This window comes from Poecilia latipinna, unplaced genomic scaffold (genome assembly GCF_001443285.1).
Source record: "Poecilia latipinna isolate Pla-1442-1.1 unplaced genomic scaffold, P_latipinna-1.0 Scaffold885, whole genome shotgun sequence".
Classification (NCBI taxonomy): domain Eukaryota; kingdom Metazoa; phylum Chordata; class Actinopteri; order Cyprinodontiformes; family Poeciliidae; genus Poecilia; species Poecilia latipinna.
In genome coordinates, this window is record NW_015113501.1 from 217,575 (window position 1) to 236,750 (window position 19,176).

A 19,176-nucleotide genomic window follows, 5' to 3' on the forward strand; every position below is an offset into this window, starting at 1 on the left:
AGCTACAGGGAGCCAGTGTAGAGACTTTAAAACTGGTGTTATGTGCTCTGTCTTCCTGGTTTTAGTCAGAACTGAAGTTAGTAATGCAGTTATAGTAACGTATGTATTGTATGTTTACAGGTTAAGCTAAAGTTTCAACAAAATGCTGGAGAACTCTGATTTCATTCAGCCAATAAAGGCACGTTTTTAAGGTATGTTGTTTTGAGAATTTTCACTGTCAAAAATCTGACTTTGGATGATGTGAATTTTGATTTCTTTGTTTTACTGTAATGGATCAAAACTTTTCTAACTTTGTTTTAGAGCCTGTTGAACAACGACTCCAACTTTTCTGCTGTATTATGAAAAGATGTTATGGAAATGTACTTAGTGCCTCATGTTTCTTTCAACACCAACGCCCAGTCATATTTTTCTGAGCTTCTGTTAGGGTCTCCCTCACATTACAGTAACTATAATCTAAACTACTGAATGCAGAAGGCAATAATATCAGAACTTTCAGTTGTAAACAGTTACTTCTATGTTAAAATAATTTTCTGTTGGAGGCCGTTTCTGCTATATATTACAAAAAAACGACATTTCCAGGATGAAACGAGTCGTGACTCTGTTGCTCTTGACATTCTTTATGTGGGTGTAATTTCTGTGATTTTTGAGCTCAGGGCAGCTGTACTGTACTTCCTACAAAACTGCTGTATCTCTACCTGGAGATTAATTTTGAATACCATAAGTGAATGCTGCAGAAAAGAGCTATCGTGTTCTTAAATTGCATGCATCAAGCAAATTAACTAAATTTAAACCACTAGATGTCAATGTTGTTCAGGCTTTCATTGTGCAACATTTACTGTCTGATACTTCCCATAGTTTAAATTAATCTGCAGGCCCCATCATGTTGTAGGCACACTATAATACCCAGAGCTGTTTTCTCCAAATAGGACCAGCTGCCACATCAGAGAAGGTCAAGTTACCGAGTGACCAGAATGAAAAGATCTTCTCCTTGAGTTTCCTGAGAACAGCTCCAACAATATGTCACTCCTTTTGAACAGGATGTCAATGTGAAGTGTGTCTTTTAGTGTGTCTATGTTGGCGCTCACTGACCTTGCCAGCTCATGCTGTAGCTTTCTGTTGGTCCTGTGTCATTGCCTGGAGACAAGGACAATGGCCATCATTGCATGCTAAATCTGTTTGAGGCTTCAGGCAACGAGTGTCTTGGCTTTATGCTCCAATTTTGTTTTGCTCAATTAAGGAAATTTACAGATAAAACAGCAGACATGAGCCAAAGCCTAACCCGACCGGGGGCTGTCTCAGTAATAAATAAGCCAGTAGAGGAGTAATACTTATTGGGATTTTCAAAAAATACGTGGCCCAAAAGGGACAATTGTTCTGAAAATTGTAATAGTTTAAAGGAAGAAATCAATATTCTAGGAGACCTTCATATTTTAATTTGGGAGGGATTTTAGATGAAATGCTCAAGGGACAGATGCAGCTAATTAGAGGAAATAAGCGATGCAAGCCTGTCACTTTGCAAGGCTCATGGGAAAAGAATTATTAGTGCAAAAGAAGATTGAAAGGAATTGTTTTTGTTTTAATTTTTTTTGTCTTCGGACTGATTAATATGATTGCACCCACAGCTGTGCTTATCGCTGATATTTTCATCATAAGAAACAAGACGGATCAATTCACATTTCCCAAACTTTCTCCTCAGAAAATATGTCTAGTCATTAATTAGCTCTTGTTATCTAATTTAGCAAGTCGGAGGTAAATCTCACCATACGGTCAGAGCCTACAACAAAAAGTTTTCATGATGTAAGAAAGCAACAACTTTGATTCATCTTTCACAACTTTTTTATATCCTGTACATCCTGGGTGAAAAACAAATATTAGGGGAAAAAAATGTACAAAACATTACATAAATGTTCACATAAATGTTGTGAATCTGATCCTGTGGTGTTTTGGTGTTAATTTGTGCTTTGATATCACTTCTGAGTTCTTTATTGCTGTTTGAAATGTCTTGCTGAATAAATTTAATCACTTTGTGTTCATTATTTATTAGGGAAAGGTCTTACCATGTAGTCTGTTCCTTTGTGTTCAGTTTTCTTGTGTTCTGTCTTTGAACATTTTGTTGTTGTTCTGCTTGTATGATTCGAAATCAAGCTATGTGTTTAAATAGTAATTTACCAAATCAGTTTTTATTTGTGTACTGTCAAATAGTACAAACGTAAAAAAGTCAACATTATTTTACTTTAACTCATCGTCTTTTTGTAACCTCTGTGTCAACGTTAATTTATTTATGTTATTTATATTTATATGATGTTGATCAAAGTACTGTGCAATGAGATAAAATGAAGCAAAATGGAAAACAATAAGAACGAGAGAAAAACATTTAAATATAAAGTTAAATCAAAATACAAAAATATACAACAAACTATCATACAAGGCCCTCAGTCTCTGTGTAAATGCCACATGCCAAAGAATAGAAATTGGTCTAGAGGATTTACAAGTCATGAAAAGGTTAATTGTTCTAAAGATTAGGAGATCAAATAGTAAAAGCCAAATCACCTCTGAATTTTAGTTTGGACCTAGGAGCATTTGAAAGAAACTGGTTGACCAAAGTGCTCTTACTGGAGTGTGAATGTTAAGAAGATCACAGAGATATTATGGGGCTGAGGCTTTTAAAATATTAAAATGAAGAGATAAAATCCTGAAATCAATCCTAAAACAAACACAACGCCAATGACGAGAAGCCAGATGGGCTGCTGCATTTTTGATGTTTTTTAGGCAATGCAGATATGATTTATCTAACCCAATACGCAAGGCGTTACCACAAACCATCAGGGTAATAGTGTGAATCGACCTTTCAGGGGAGATATGACTTCACTATGGCAGTTTGTCTTAGTAGGAGAGAACTGGATTTCACAATAGCATTTATCTTTTTATGTATCAAAACCCAAATTCCTGGCAGCAAAATGACTGCATCAAGCTAAGAGCCAAGATTGTCAATGGTTATCCATTTCCCAAAGTTCATGACATCAGTCTCATTTTCATTTAATTTCAAGGAATTCATTTTCAGCCAGATTTCAATATCACTCAGGCAGTGCAAGGGTGACTGAAGTGAATTGACCCTGTCTTGCTTAATTTGCAGATTAATTTTGATATCATCAAAACAGTGTCTTAACAGTTTCTAAAAATGGCCCCCAAAGGAAATATGGGAAAGTTAAAAACAGAGGACTTGGCAGGTGCCCCAAGACACTTTTCCAAGTCAAAGGAGCCATAGAAGAAGGTCATTCTCCTAAATAAACACAAGAGCTGACTAACCTGAACTGACAGAACTGACTAACCTGAAGTAAAGCTAAGTTGTTCTTACTGGATTTTCCTGACTTTTCCATTTGTTAGCTGAAGACATAGTTTGCAAACCAGTTTCAAAGGATTGAAATGTTGTACAAAGGTATCAGTCAGGAGAAGGTTACATCCAACTTGATCACAATTATGTATAGACCATTTGCACAGTGGTGCCTGTCACCATTAACTGGAGAAAATATGATACAACATGGGCATTACGAAAACTTTGCATTTCTCCAGAACTGATGAAAAGACAGGCCTGCAAGTAGTCAAGGACTCTTCCAAGAGGCATCGCTGATTGGTTGAATTAATTTCCAACATGTAAAAACAATATTCTGTCTCCTCCATGTGTCTGGACTAAATAGTTAGAGGACTGAATTCTTGTCTTTTCAAGAAAACACCCAGATCTGGGTAAAATATAGTGCTGGCCCATAAAACGATTTAAATAATTTGCAAAGAAGCAGAAAATATCAATAGCAATGATCGAGGTAGACTTTGAAATACAACGAGAAAGACAATTCATGTTGTTGCACAGACAGTACCATCAATATTTACGCATTCATACAAGGTGGAGAAGAGATTGCAAACACCAGTATGCATTATTTTCTGGTAGTGCTTAAACATATTTACACTTTTAGACAGTAGTGAAAATGGCCCTTGTGACCCAATATGTTTATTGCTGGCAATGTTAAATTATTATTTCATAAAATCCTGCAATTCTTAAGGGAATTGTTTAGTTATTTCTATATTTTTTTATAAATAAGCCTTGTTTAGTTAATATATTATTATTTTAAAAAATTCTTAAATATTGGGGCAGATGTTATCTAGAAACAACACTTTTCATTTAAATCAAAATTATCAACACTGTTCAATACAGGGGGAAAAAAAATGCTGTGATAATTATAGTTTCAATACCTCCCACCTCTTGTGATTCTATGCCTTGAATAGGGGCTCAAACAACTTAATGACAGGATGGAGCAGGAGATGGATGGACTAACTGAGGTGGGAGTTGCTCTGGTCAGTCATCCTGAGCTGACAGGTGAAGCTCTTGATTTATTAATCTGTCTGTCCTTAACCCCCTGTAGTTATGAGATCATGACCAAAAGAAGTAGTTCCTAGATGTGGTTGAAATATCATTCTTTTGTAGGAGCTCCTCGTCTTAAAAAGATAAAAAGAAAAGCTCTATCATCTAGAAGACGTTCAGAACTGAGCCACCACTTCTCTCCATCTAAAGGGGTCAGCTAAGGTGACCTGCACATCTACTCCAGGTTATTTAACTTTGAGAGGGGGGGGGGAGAGGAGTCAAGCACAAGCCATAAGGAGGAGACCCTGGGTAGCACCCAGACGTTATAGGAAGGAATATACAGCTCTACCTAATTAAATTAGATTAGCTTTTAAATTATATGCTACTTTAGTATTTCAACTGAAAAGTTTACAACTGGAATGTTGTATTGAAAAGTGCGTCATATATGCCACGGTCAGTACAACACTTCTGTTGGCATTATGACTGCATGCTAAGTAATGCTAGTAAAGGGAATCAGCACCTCTATAAAATTTGTCAGCAGAAAAATAATGATACTGACAAGGAGTCAAGCAACTTTTCTCTTTAGTCACTCTGGGGTAGAGCTGCTTCCTTTCTTGTTCACTTTTTGAAAGTAAAAAGCAAAATTTACTGTCGTCTGAAAAGAGAGCGTAGGAAGTTAATTTTCTCCTGAGTCCATACAAGATGTTTCTGGCAAAATTGGTTCAGGACAGTTGCAGCCCATGCTCTGCATCTGCCTGAGTGTGGTGGCTCTTGAAACACTTAACTCCAGCTACAGTTCACACCTTGTGAAGCTCCTCAAAAGCTCTTGAATTGGCTCCTTAACACAATCCACTTGAAAAAGCAGTTTCCCGTGCGGCTTTCGAACATTTCTGCACAACATTTTTCCTCCTATGTTGAGTAGATGCCCACAGTTTGGGAGCATGTCATTCCCAGGATTGTGTAATAATGGGATTTTGTAGCTGGAAAATGCCTCAGGTGGATCCTCCAGGGGAAGTTGTAGAATTTAATTGAGGAAAAGGATATTTGGATTTCTCCGATTCCTCTAACATCCAATTTTTGGAGAACAGATGTTTGTAGGTATGTTAACAGCTTAAAGAGTTTTATGGTCCAAAAAATGTTCAACAATTCTGACCTTTTCTGTTATTTTACTAATAGCAAATTTTGTTGCGTAAAACAAGAAATTTGGTGAAAGTGGTTGCGACTTAGAGGAAGTCATTTATTTTTCTAATGAGCTATTGCTATTTTAGGAGAAACAAAGCAATTCACAACGTTTTGTTACTGCCACCTGCTGGAGAAGTCTCATTTGTTTTGCATTGTCACTTTTGATTCCTGTTTGAGTTGATGAATAGATGGCTATTTATGTTCTTAAAAACAATACCCAATACCCAGAATTGGGCTCAGAGACTGAAATTTTCTTTGACTCCACACATTTCAACACATTTCACAGCATACGGGTCTTTGTTTAGGCATAGCAAAAATATTTAATTGTATTTCAGCACATGATTTTGCAAATGAATGCAATTTGTCTGCCTGTTTACCATCCATTGTAATGCTACAGCCAAACAATGATGGCGTCAAACCAGATTAATTAAATGACTCCATGCAAATTTGCAATATGTATCAGTATTCACAATATTGGAGTTTATGTAATACTGCCTAATGAAAAACATTCACAGGTCACTGATTCTATAAAGGGGAAATGCGACCAAATCAACATGAAACGAGATGCCAACTTTTGTCTGCCCCTGAAGTTAGAAGAGAAGCACTTGATGTATATTTGGTGTGTGATTTTTCATGTGTGAAACCATAAAGCTCGGCAGAGTTAACAATGGAAATGAGAAAAAGAAAAAACACATGAACTTGCTGATAATTTATTCAAGCATGGGAACTCATATGAACAGGGGAGGCTGGAAGAAGAACTTCAGGCTCCTCAGTGATCTGACGTCCCACAGTGTGGCGTAGATGATTCTCCCACCACATCGCGCAGGAAAACAAAGACCAGCAGACACATGGAAGAGGTGTAAATGAGTTACTCAGTAGCTCAGTAAACCGCATTAGTCTTTGTGCAATGCATGTGGTGTTTCTGTGCTGCTTAGAATTGCTGTCTGGGTTTGCTGAAAGACAGACTGCCACGTAGGCAAATAAAAACATCCTTATTTGTAATAAACCCTTTTCTGAGCCAAAGCCGTCAGGCAGCAGAAACGGGTAGTTACTGTAAACCACAAATGGCAGCTACAAACCAAAAATGCTGGATATTATTTGCTTCCTGGTCTCAGTCATAGAAGAAACACAAAGACTACTTGATATTTTTGCTTGACTCAAATAGAACTAATGAATAAGCATACACAGAAAAAATAATCAAATCACGCCAGTGTATTTCTCAGTAAATACGCCAGTTTGCATGAAATTCTCACCTGATGGGGGTAGCACTCAAGTTATCCACACATGCTTAGGCATCCTCACAAATGAGTTCATAAACTAAGTTATGATTAAGAAAGTGGAATGACATAAGGAATAAGCTTCAACCATGTGAAGAGAGGGAGGGGAGAAAAAGAGAAAGAGTCTTGGAATTGCCAATACCAAAAAATAATTTTCTACTAAGAATTTCGTACATCATATGTAAGTAAATGTGTGCAATGTATGTTTACTGACAAAAGAGTGATGTGTTCAATATCCATTCTCCCCTTTTACATTTCAGTGTACAATTTTACAGTGCAGCTCCAAAAGACTGCTACAATTCCTTTGTGTATTTCCACGTAAAGTTAGATATGCTAATCCCTTTAGATCACTTCTATTTTTCAATAATGTTTGAACATTTAAAAATAGATGGCACTTTCTGACCCTTATTCCAAATATGAGCACAGAAAGACAAAGAAAAAAGGATATTTTTCTGTATTAATATTAGAAATGCTAGTTTGATGTGTTAATTCAAAATGACAGAGATGCAGGTTGTTTACCTCACAAAGCGTTTACATGACAAAAACAGTCTCCACTACAAATATTGTTTTATAGAAACAATTATGTATTTTTTAAAGTGTTATTTAAATAAAATATAATTTGATGTGATTTTTGTTTTTAAAGGAAGTTTTGAAATTTCCAAGTGTTCAGTGAAGTACTCAGAAAAGACCGGAGAATGAAAGACAGTTTGTAGGTTTTCAAGTTGCTAAGCGCCTCATACGGACTGATAGGAGTGAACTACTTTCTATGAAATTCTTTGCGCGGTTTCTTTCTTCAAGACTGGCCTCCTGTGCTGCTGTCCTTTTCGGTGAGTAAAATTAATAATAACGAAATGGTGACACAAAGAAACCGCCAACAGGTAGTGGCCTAGATTAGCTACAAGTAGCAGCTAAACTAGGTCTTCCTTCTGTGATGCAAAGAACTGCTTTATTTCTTTAACACGTACACATGTTTTAAGACGTGTATTTTGGTAAATGAATATTGCAGCAGGTGTTGTGCGCTGAAAACTGAGTGAGGTTAATTTTCTATTTAGCTTAAGTCACAGTATTGTGTTTAGAAGTGTTTCTGTATTCACAACTCACTTTATTGGGCTCACCTGTTGCCATAATTAGTGAGAATTTCGGCATGCAGATGTGGTGAAAACGACTTCCTGAAGATCAAACCCAGCTCAAGAATGAGGAATAATAGGGCTAATTGTGACTATGTTGGATTGTGTTGAGAAATTGATCATATAAATGGGATTTCCATGTGCTGCCGTCTTTTAGGTTTACAGAAAATGGTGTACAAAAGAGAAAATATGACTTGGAAAAATCCCTTGTTGATATTAGAGATCAGAGAGGATTTTGGAGACTAACAATATAGATATCAAAGTTTGCTGAAAACCATCTCTAAAAGCTCAAAACAAGAAGCAGAGGGGCTGCAACAGCAGGAGATCTCACCGGGTTCCACTCCTATCAGCTAAGAACAGGTAACTGAGCCAACAGTTCACACGGGTTCACCAAAATTTGACAATAAGACTGGGAAATCATTGCCTTGTCTGACAAATCTTGACGTCAGCTTCAGTGTTAAGATGGTTTGATGAGAATCAAAGATAACAGGAAAGCATGGATCCATTCTACCTTGTCTCAACAGTTCAGTGGTGTAAGGATGTGGAAGATAATTTCTTTTCACGCTCTGGCCCCGTTGGCACCAGTTTGACATTGCTTAAACCAAATAGCAGACCAGAATATTGTTCCTGACCATATCTCTCAGTTGAATGGACGACGTGAATGATTATGACAGTCGTTAGGGCAAACCTTACAAAATGGTCCGATTGTGTTTTATGGATTTTAAAAAAAAAATAAATAAAAAAATGTACGTCATTTTTTTAAGTAGGAAACTCAAAAAGAATTTTGGCTAATTTTATGCTGCTTTGTATGTGATTTTAATTTAATTTTTAATTAACTCTGAATAGAAAGATCAACGTTGAACTTCGTTTGAAGAAGCCAAGACCCCATCAAACTACATGGTTCCTGACTGTGAAGCAGATCCTACTCTACCTGGGATCTGCAACATCTTCTAACAGGTAGTACATACCGCAATTAAATGTAGTATTTAGATTTTGTAGTACAATCTTTGTGGACAATCGTTACCAGGTGGACAAATGTTCTGAAAATGTTCGAAATGTTGCAACTTTGGTCCCCAATCAAACTGAGTCTTACTATTGGGTGTAAAAACACCTTAAGGCATCTTTACCAGTTCACATATGCTATGTAACATATAACAGCTTTCTTGTTTATTTTGGTATGTTGTAAATAGTTACTAAATTGCATAAAATTTACACAACAAATAAACCTCTGTATTCGGTGTCACTCAGAAAGCTCTGATCCAAAAATAACCACTTATGAGATCTCCTTAATACAAACGTAATTGATCGAACTCTGTCTGTATGAATAAATTGAGCTTAAAATTGGTGCTTTAAATTTAACCTATATTGTCTTAGAATTTTCCCATGTGTAATTATGGGAAAATTAGACAATATTACTGGTCTAAGTAATGAGCCCAGTGGAACTCCATATGTAACTAATGTGAGTGAGGAAGATTCTTAACTCACAAATACACTGGAACCTGTGAGATAAACATCACTAATTGTGTTTTTAGTCATTAAATGTGTTGTATACATTGAGAAAAGAACATTGCACAGCTTTCTTTAAAACCCAAAGTGTTTAGTGTTGGCATACAGGCATTGTTTTAATAGATGTTGTTTAAAGATTTATGTATTTGTATTTTACATACAAATAAATAATACAATAAAATAGTACAATAAAATAATAATAATAATAATTATACATACAAATAAAACACCCGACTTTTTAGAAGAAAAATACATTTAATAAAAAATTACTACTACATTAAGACCCCATGTTAAGATTATTATTGTTCAGGCATTCTGTTACCTTGAATCTGACAATAGAGCTTGATTTTTGGGTCCAACGACTCTATGGCCTTTTCACTGGAGCATGGGTGTTATTTTTACCGTCTAAGGATTGGACTTGTTGTCTGAGGAACCAACAAGGCTCCTCGCACAGGTATACACATGACTATGTCACATTTTGATTTTGAAATGGCCAGTAAAGAAGCTTATTGCTTTCATGTGGTCCTAAAATGTAGTTTTACCCTGTAATCCAGTTTTAACAAAATCCCAGTCATTTCTTGATTTTTCTCTAAGATGTGGCTGAAGGCTGGTGTGGCTAAGATAAGAACTGATCTCCAGCTGCTGGCAGAGAGATACAGGAGCAGGTGATCAGATGTGATATAATAAGCAGCAGAGCAAAGTGCTTGGTTGTGCAGCTTTTTACACAATATAGCACATAGAAGCCAGTTTAAGGAATCAGAAATACAAAGAAGTAGGGAAAAAGAAGCGCATATAATGCTTGGAGAATGGCTCATTGAAAATAGCAACTTTCTCTATTTTGAGTGACTAAAGCAGATTAACATAAACTATTTTCCAGCCTGTCGTATGCTAGACATTATGAAGCAGACTGAGAGCTTCCCTAATGGACCACCGTTTCTTTTGTTTTGTGAAATGTTTTTACTTTACCTGCTTTAAAATAAGACTCACTAGCCCATCATTCGTTAACGCAACCTGGTGGTTCAGGCCAAAGAAAATAAGGTGTAAAATGATTTTCCTGTTCTACAGGGTTTATAGTTTAGGCTGATGCAGTCAGAATGCTGAGTGGTGGAGCTGTTTTTGTGGTGTTGAGGGATTTTTTACCTATTGGTTTGCTCTAACAGTGGAATTCCATCCTATCACACTCCTGCATGTCGGCACTTGTCGTTTGTCTTGATTAGCTGTCTTTGGGATGATATCTTGCCCCTGGGTGAAAAAAACACCACTTCATAAACCAAAAATGGAAGAAAAAAACGTGTTGGTGAATCCAGTCAATACAATAGTAAAACATACAAAACATGCACATATTTTTCTTCTCTGCTGTTAGGAGATGTTTTGTCTGGCAGTTCTAGAAGACAGTAGCAAAAAAGATGAACATTTTAGTACAATATGATTTAGTCTTAGTTACATCACATCTACAATTGTAAGGGCATTCTGAGAGAAATGACTGATAATTAGGTGAATAACAGAAACTACAGTGTGTAGGACGGCAAGCGTACTGTATACCTTTAGTTTGTTAATGTTTCAGATTGAATAGTTGCAATATCAAAATAGTTTTCCTAGGTTTTGAGATGATGAAATTAAAATCAAGAGACTGTAAACGGTTATCTTCATTGTGTGTTTGAAAAAAATGGTGGAAGAAAAAGAAACTGACAGAGAAGAAGCCGCTGAACAAGCTGAAGAGTTGGGTCTTTGCCAAGAAACAAACCAATTAACTACCATTAAATAAAAGAAGAGTGGTCAAATACCCAGCTAGAATTATTGCTGATGTCAACGGAAATTATATACTATCTGTGAAGCTTTCTAAATGACATTTATCTAAATATGTCTCATTAAAGTTGTATCATTTTCCTGCAAAAAGGGGCCAGGGTAAAAATTTGTTTCCAAGCTAATACAAACTTTGTAAAGTTCTGAATTACACTATATTAGAACTAGAGATCTAGCTAAACATGTTGTTTTGTTTAATATTTATAAGGACAAAGAAACTGCTGACAATACAATTTACCACAGCTATGGAAAGCATCATATGTTTGTCAAATAAAGACTTTAAAACACTGGGTTTTATACAAGCTCGGATTCAGAATTTCAACATTTTCCCATTGCTCTGCCACTATTCCAACAAAGGTTCCCCAGCAGGGAAAAATATATTATAAAACAGGGGTCACCAACTCCAGTCCTCAAGGGCTACCATCCTGCAACTTTTAGATTCACCTCTGCTCCAAAATGTCTGAATTCCCTCACCAGCATTCATTCCTCTCTGCAATAGGCTGGAAACGAGCAGTTTATTTGATCCAGGTGTGTTTGAGCACAGGATGGTAGCCCTCGAGGACTGGAGTTGGTGACCCCTGTTATAAAATATGATAGACATATTTAGGTAAAACATTTTGGGAATGAAGACGATAAGTTTTAAACTTTCTAAGTTGTTCAGTTTTGATATTAACTGGATGTAGACAAAATAGCCTTTATAAATTGGGTTATACTACTGTACAGTACAAACTACGTAGCATTCCTCAAAATTGTCTTAATTCATTAGTGGAAGTCCAGAAAAAAAAGGCAACAATGTTGTACAAGGTATAATTAAAGTATTTCTTTGGAAAGAAAGACATACCAACTGCGGGTCACATTATTGCTGTGTGATGAAACAGTGTCATAACTGCTGATTACAATAAGTGCGGTTCGCCAGAGTATGAGGGGATGCATGTGCCGCTAGGTTTCTAATCGTTCCGGTTGTCGTCACATGGGGACTGTTTGCTCCTGATGAAAATTGAGGTAAATCAATTTTCCATTTTCTTTCAGGACTTCACTTCAATCTGGTGTCAAGCTAATGACAGCATGAGCCCCTGGGACAGGAGTCATTCATCAGAGGCATTTAAAAGCAAACACAGCGCTGGTTTCTTTCTTGCTGCTCATTAGTTCAAACAAAATTACCTCTGAGGAGAGCTGCTTGCAGCTATCATGTTCTTCTCTGTGAGGTGCAGGGTTTTTTATTCCCCACAAGAGCTGAGGGGAATAAAATTGTGAATTACATAGAAGACATGAGAATATATTGATGTCATTTATTAACTTTTCTTATATTGAAGTCGAATCAACGTCAACATTTTGTCTCCTTAAGCTGAATAATTCATTTTTAAAGGATAAATACAAACGGTAGATGGATGGATGGATGGATGGATGGATAGGTAAAGGCAGGCTGAAAGATTGATGATAGAAAATTAGTAGATGTGTTGTTTGGGGAAGACAGATGGATGGATGAATAAGTGGATGGTTGAATGACTGATAAACAGATACATGGATAGGTGGGGAAAAAAATTAACTTGTGGGTGAGTACAACTTTTAGAGAAGTCTGGAAATACAAGCTTCTTTCTGTGCTATTTTTTTTTTTTACTTTACACTTTTAGACCAGAAGGAAAACCTATGAATTTTTATATTGACTGTATAAAACTAATTTATCTCCATGAATCATGTTGGAGAGAATATTTTGAATCTGTTAACCTTTAACATGAGGTCAAAGACAAAAGTGGTTATTTTCTTGGATTACCGGAGAAGTCATTCAGTAATTTCTATGAACACAGTTCTTTTGTATGTGTAATGGAGACAGAGTAGTAAGAGGACTTTGTTATAAAGGAGAGAGACGCAGTGGGGTACTCTTTGAAAGGAAAATCCATTGTAATTTCATCAACCTTTGGGTCAAAATTCAGGCAAACTTTGCAACCAGTGAACAGCTCTGCACTGCCATGTTTGATTTAGGTCTCTGCTTGACATGCAAGGCCATTACACAAAACTCACAATAAAATAGGTTCTCATTTAACCAAAACGGATAGATGTGTTTGGGCACAGGAAATTGGGAGGTAAATTATAGATTCATAATGGTTTTGTCGCTGCTTTATTGGCTTTAGGCTACCCTGCAGCTCCAGCCCTGTAAACCACGTCAGACAAGCTCCCATGTTGAGCAGAAAAGTCGGAATAAGCCTCACATTATCCTTCCTTCACTGCCTGGAACCTTCTGGATCACCGGGAATGCATCATGAAGGAACCCGATATAGAGATTAGCTCCCTGAGAGGCAAGTAGGGTCGGCTGCACCATATACTGCTCAATACTACAGTTCTGAACAAAATTCAGCTCAAAAGGGAAAAGTACTGTTGGAATTAAAACTGAAACATCATATTTTTTCCTTTACTCTGTAAAGTTTTTGGCAGCATTTAGAAAGCAATTGAGGGCATGATACAGACACACCTGATTCATGTGATGTATTATATCATCAACGTGTCATTAAGTGCCAGAAAATCCGCTCAAATATCCACGTAATTTAAGTCAAGTTTGTGGCATCAGAGAAACACAACAGGGACTCCTGAACACCAGGAGAAACATATTGTCAAAGTTGTGAAACCAAAAGGAATCCATCCCAGTTCCTAATACAGGGCTGGGAATCTATTCTATGTATTCTTCTGTGATAAATATCAACATTATCATATGCTCTAAATAAAGAACTGTTTACAATAAAGCTTGTTTGACGACTGTTATGGGTCTTCAGATAGAATGCACATTTTCCAGTTTAAAAAAAAAGCTGGAGTTTATATGTAAAACTGATAAGTACATGATTTAGAGTTAAATACTATTGAACATCCATCCATCCATCCATTTTCCTACGCCCTTGTCCCTAATGGGGTCGGGAGGGGTGCTGGTGCCCATTTCTAGTGAACTTTTCGGGTGAGAGGAGAGGTACACCCTGGACAGGTTGCCAGTCTGTCGCAGACTATTGAACATCTTTTCACATTAATGTAATATGGCAGTACACTGATAAAACTGCTTTGATTTGCTTGGTAAAATAATATAGAAACACACATTTGCTCCACAGAAGGTTACTATTTAGTTGACAATTAAATGGCACACATTTTCTTTGCCTGGCCCAATATATTGCTTGTCAAGCACTGGCATTTTAAATACGCCATTGCATATATTGAACCTCAGTAGACTTTGCATTTGCAATATTGCAAGCACTAATATTGCTAATATTTGTATTATTTTAATAACTAACCAAAAAGACAAGTATAATCAGCTCTTTGGCTGCTACAGTTGTCTGTCATTTGTTAAGTTAAACTGAGAAACCAGTTTAACTTAACAAATATCCAGCTTAACCTTACCTTATTTTGCAGTAGCTCCTAAGCTGTTAAGACGTACTTTCATCACTTAAAACCCCCGCCAGTTGCATATTTTTTTTTTTTTTGTTTTCATTGCCAGTGTGGCACAGTAGATCAGCCAGATACTGCAGAACCAGATGCTGTAGCAGCAAAGTAGCTGGGGCCATCTGTCCCATTATGCTCCCAAAAAGCTGCGCTGAACTCTCTTAAGAGCATCATTTTGACATAGAGTTCATTTTTTGCACTTACTGACTTTCTGGCTCAACCTTTCGGTGTGAAATCATCACTTTCCTATATGGCTGCTAGTTCTGGCATCAGGAGAGAAAGCTGTGACATTTGCTTTCTAAAATATTTGCTTGTTTGTTAATCTTTCTATTTTATCCTCTTTTCATACATATATTTTGCCTCTTTATACAATGAAAAGGTTTACAAGGGCGGTTTTCCTTTGAACTGTATAGATAATTACATTTTGCTCAAAGAGAAAATTGGGAGTGCTACAACAATAAACAGTTACTTAGAAGTACTTGATTTTCGACTTTAATGTGAAGGCTCAATTCAGTGCTCGCAGAACTGGTCTTCAGAACCCAATGTTCTGCATACTTTGAATGTTGCCCTCTTCCCACATCCAGTTTCTATGAATGGGTCAACAAAACGTAATGTATGATGAGTGATGTAATCATTGAATCAGGTGCAGTAAATGTCATAGTCAGGAGTACTCATGCTGTGTGAAGTAGGCACAATGTCACAAACACGTGGATAGTGAAAAGATGTCTCAGCATCTCACTTGGACTTCAGTCCGGTCGTTCACTATTTTCTTCCAAACTTTCTTTTTTTTTTTAATGGTTTTCTCAGACATTTGCTAGTGAGTTCTAATTTGCAGCTGATGAAAGAGAAGATGTAGTGGTTGAGCAAGTTTGCAGATGGTTGTGCAGGCCAATTTATTCTCAGACATGACACCACATGATGTGTGTAGCACATTCTGAAGTGTGGGTCTGAATGAGCAAAAGCCCTGGGTGTTGAGGATCAACAAATCATCCCACTAGTTCCGGCAGGTGAACAAAGATCCACTCCTCGTTGCGAAAGTGGTCACAGCTTGGGATTTAACTGCAAGGATTGATGAAGTCACATAAAAGGAAAGACAACAGCAATCCAGAGAGAGTAGACAGGTCACATCTCCACAGGACTGAGGCTGAGTATCACATAGTCAGTGGTGCATCATGCTGAGGACACTGACAGGGGTCAGGTGTCATCTCTGCTGCCAGCCTATTCAACAAGCTGTCAGTTTGAATGGAAAATCAGTAAAATAAAAAAGAACAGCAGCAGTATATTTCAGTGTGTGTTTGAATAATGTTATCTGTGAAGGCAGGCGAGGTTGTTAAATAAATATAGATTTCCCAGTTATAGTTTTAGTACAACTTGCCTTTTATTTTTATGGCTTTGTCTATAACAACCTACCCCTATTATACCACCACACACATCCACACATGAGCTATTTATCTATGAAATACTGATTCACTGATAAATGTGACAATTTGTTTTAAGTTTGTATCTTTATCTTAATTAATCGAATCAGTCAAGTTTATTTGTACGGCACATTTCAGCAGCAAGGCAGTTCAAGATGCTCTACGTGATAAAAACACAAAATTACAAGGTTATAAAGTCAACAATTAAACATTTTGCGCCTTGACCAAAATCATACACATCAAATGTGTTGGTCGAATTTGACGGTTATTATGGTTCAAAAGCCGTTCTTAAACAGCTGGGTTTTTAGTCTTGATTTAAAGGAACTGAGTGTTTCAGCTGTTTTGCAGTTTTCGTGAAATTTGTTCCAGATTTGTGATGCGTAGAAGCTGAATGCTGCTTCTCCATGTGTGGTTCAGAGCAGACCATAACCAGAAGACCCGAGTGGTCCGGAAGGTTGTTAAAACAACAGCAGATCTTTCATGTATTGCGATCCTAAGCTGTTCTTCAGAGCATTCTAAATCACTTTTATAACACATCGAATATTTCAGGAATATCTTATCGGATTTCATTTAGAACACAATAATCGGAGTACTTAAGATTGGCAAAAGAGAAATATTGGGTCAAACGTCTGCATAATTTTCTTGTCATATGAGCCCAGCATAAAGGAGGAACGAGGACTTAAAAAGGAAAATGGAAGAAGTATCTTTGCTGTACCTCCTTATACTTGCACAAGGAGCAACATTTTCAGTGGTCATTGGGCAAGACCACGCTTGGACTGTTCTCCACCGGATAAATATACACAAATTCAATTTTTCTGAATTTTTACATTAATAGATTGTGCTGCTGCTAAGCAGTTAATTAATTGCAAGTTGTCTTATATATTTGTACCAGAGGGAACTTGGTAAAGACATGTATTTGTTAAAAGTTGTAAATGCTACGTACCCATGATAACATCAAGATTTACAATACATTAAAATAAACATTTACGTACAGTGTTATCCCTGGTATACTGAAATAAAATGTTCCCTCATAGACAGTTTCATACATGTGACACCCTTAATCCCATCAAGAAGGAACTATTTGTGGAACATCCATGATTTAAAAGTCGACAGAAACCTAATGAAGCCCCTGGGTCAGAACAAGTATGTCGTGGTAATAAACCGAGATGAATCATTGATTGTTCAATGGTCCTTGATGAAAACTGTAATGTTACCTTGTGGTCTGCTGCTGCGCTTCAGATGAAGCCTGTTTTCTCTTCCATTCAGCTGAGTTCCCTTGTGGCTGAGTAAAAATGTCACGACGCTTGTAGCACCAGTTGTGCAAAGCTCCCTGGAGCTCTGTGACCTATATAGAAAAGAAGCTAACTTGAATGTTAAAACTATATTGGAGGGTGGCCACGTCAATCAAGTACACAGGAGTATACAGTGACATATTCAAAGGAGGAAATCATTAAAAATAAAAGCAATAGAAGCTCAGTTATTTTTAAGTGCAGTCTTTTAAAGAATTACTAACATAGGCAAACTGAGTCCAGATTTTCTAGCCACTTCATTACCTTAAAGTTGATTTCTTGCACGTTTAGCTCAAGCTCTCATTTTATTATGTTATCAGCATACAAAGATGCCTCTTCATTGACGGGATGAAAAATAAAACCTTATTTTTTTTTTATGTTTGTGGATTTCAGCATCACTTGTTTCCCTAAATCTAAATATTTCTGTATTCTACTCCCGCGTAGTGATAATTCTTTTAAAAAAAATGTGTTTTATGTATTTATGCAAGCCATTATAAGTGATTTGGACATCTGCTTAAACTTGCCTATAGGAGTTATTCCATGGAAGATTTTCAGACATTTCCCAACCAGAGGAGACTTTGAGACACAGGGCACAGTGGAGTGACTGCTGTTCTTGGGAATGTCTCAGAGGATTCCCAGATGAATGCAGCTGTGGAGAGGCAGATCTGTCTGTTGCATCCTGAAGCCTTATCCCTGACATGCGACAGAAGATAGATGGATGCATACTTCATTCTTCACTTTACCAAGTGTATTTATTTGTGTTTTCCTTTTTGACATTCCTCTGAATGCTCTTCACAACTTCATTCAGAGGCCACAATAACCATCACCTGTATCAGCAACAGCAAATCATCTCCATGCAGGCAACAGTGTTATTTAGCTTCCTATTATAATAATAATCCCATAGTGGGAGAACACACATAGTGATAGTTTACTATTCCCATGTTGCTGAGTGCCCACACTCCCATCCCCCCAAACGCACACGTCTGTCTGTCTTTTTATTTATTTATTTAGAATCACTTCAACAGAAACCGCAATGCTCACTATCTAGCCTGATGATCCTCAAAGCAAATCTACAGAACCGCTGGACGTATTGGGTCAGGAGCCTGCAACCTGCAGTGTCCGGAACTGCATATGCCTCTTTGGGCCCTCCACAATGACTTGTAATAATTTTGGTAAAAAATTATGTAGAACTAAGAAAAACTGCTGTAAGAGCAGACTTGTAGCTGTTTTTCTCTCTGGTTTGATTCAACATCTGTATGGAAACTTAACAAAAGCTTAATAGAACAAAAAATACATATATTTTATATTTTAATCAGATCAATTGATGGAAATTTTGATGAAACATCATTGTTTTATGTTGAACATAAACACAAAATAGAATGAAATTAATTAGTTTTACATGCAAGCAAGGTCCTAACAGTTGTTCAGCATTCCATCAACTTGAGGCAGGTGCTCTGTCAAAGTTTGAATCTGTTTATTGGAAAAGTTTCATTTTCTTTCTTCTAAAATTACAATCAATCAAGTTTAATTATTTGTAAAGGGTTTGGCTTTCCTCAAAGCTGGGTCAGAAGTTGGTCTTGGTTGCTGAATTGATTGGTGACCCCATGTTTAGGTGAAAGGATGTATTAGAATGGCCTACCCAAAGCACAGATTTAAGTTTATTTGAGAAACTCCAACAAGACCTAAAAACTTGTATGAACTTATGCTCCCCATCCAATATGATTGAGCTGCGCTGCAAAGAAAAATGGCCTCTCTGTACGAAACTGCAACACACTTGTGGCCTAGATAGTAGAAAAGATCTCT

The 19,176-nt window shown here is 36.9% G+C and overlaps 2 long non-coding RNA genes across 3 annotated transcripts in view; both read left to right on the forward strand.

Moving 5' to 3' along the window:
- The first annotated feature begins 125 nt into the window (after positions 1 to 125).
- Positions 126 to 1,051, forward strand: LOC106957208 (uncharacterized). Its single transcript, XR_001426908.1, has 2 exons — positions 126 to 191; positions 927 to 1,051. It is a non-coding gene; the product is annotated as an uncharacterized LOC106957208 (long non-coding RNA).
- Positions 1,052 to 7,436: 6,385 nt separating this feature from the next.
- The window catches only part of LOC106957206 (uncharacterized), a 61,022-nt gene continuing 49,282 nt past the window's right edge, over positions 7,437 to 19,176 (forward strand). The window contains exons 1-2 of one of the 2 annotated variants that reach the window (XR_001426906.1): positions 7,437 to 7,640; positions 8,787 to 8,897. This is a non-coding gene — a long non-coding RNA (uncharacterized LOC106957206). Of the gene's footprint in view, positions 7,641 to 7,833; positions 8,301 to 8,786; positions 8,898 to 19,176 lie in introns of those variants that run through there. The other variant, XR_001426907.1, reaches the window with a different exon arrangement.